The 514-nt window shown below is 35.0% G+C and overlaps 1 long non-coding RNA gene across 1 annotated transcript in view; it reads left to right on the plus strand.

Annotated features, from left to right (window-relative positions):
* LOC107573428 (uncharacterized) overlaps positions 1 to 514 on the plus strand; it is a 22,494-nt gene that overhangs the window by 13,854 nt on the left and 8,126 nt on the right. The window contains exon 3 of the long non-coding RNA XR_001607504.1: positions 310 to 315. This is a non-coding gene — a long non-coding RNA (uncharacterized lncRNA). The remainder of the gene's footprint in view (positions 1 to 309; positions 316 to 514) is intronic.

Below are 514 nucleotides of genomic sequence, written 5' to 3' on the forward strand. Positions count from 1 at the left end.
CGGGTTTGGTCACTATGATGAAACTGAAATAAAATAAGATGAACTTTAAAAAAAAAAGAAAAGGAAGATTTTACCTATTTTTTTTTTCTAAGAGATATGGTTAAGCAGGTGTCACTTGTGGGTGATGCTGCAATAGACTTCATAAACCTAGGGTTAGACTGTTAGCTAAACTAGCAGAGACCCACCAAATACCTCATCAAAAGAAAAAGAAAAAGAAACAGTGGGAATTGTTCCTAGTTCTATCTTGGCCTACATTGTGTTGAACAGTAGCTGCCCTTCAATGTATTAGATCTGGCAATGAGGAGTGAGGAGAAAGTAGAGAGGAAACAGGGATTAGGCTACTAATAACCTGTATAACTCATTAAGGAAACAACAGTTGCTAGAACTACTGTAATCCTATACAAAACGCGAAGATGGTGATGGTAAAATAACTCAAATAAGGTAAAAGTAGAACAAAACAAACAAAAGGGGTCCTAATAGCTGTAGGAAATTAAAAAGGGAAAGTAAATAAAAA

The sequence above is a fragment of the Sinocyclocheilus grahami genome, unplaced genomic scaffold, assembly GCF_001515645.1.
Source record: "Sinocyclocheilus grahami isolate Dianchi unplaced genomic scaffold, SAMN03320097.WGS_v1.1 scaffold1939.1, whole genome shotgun sequence".
In the NCBI taxonomy this organism is placed as follows: Eukaryota; Metazoa; Chordata; class Actinopteri; order Cypriniformes; family Cyprinidae; genus Sinocyclocheilus; species Sinocyclocheilus grahami.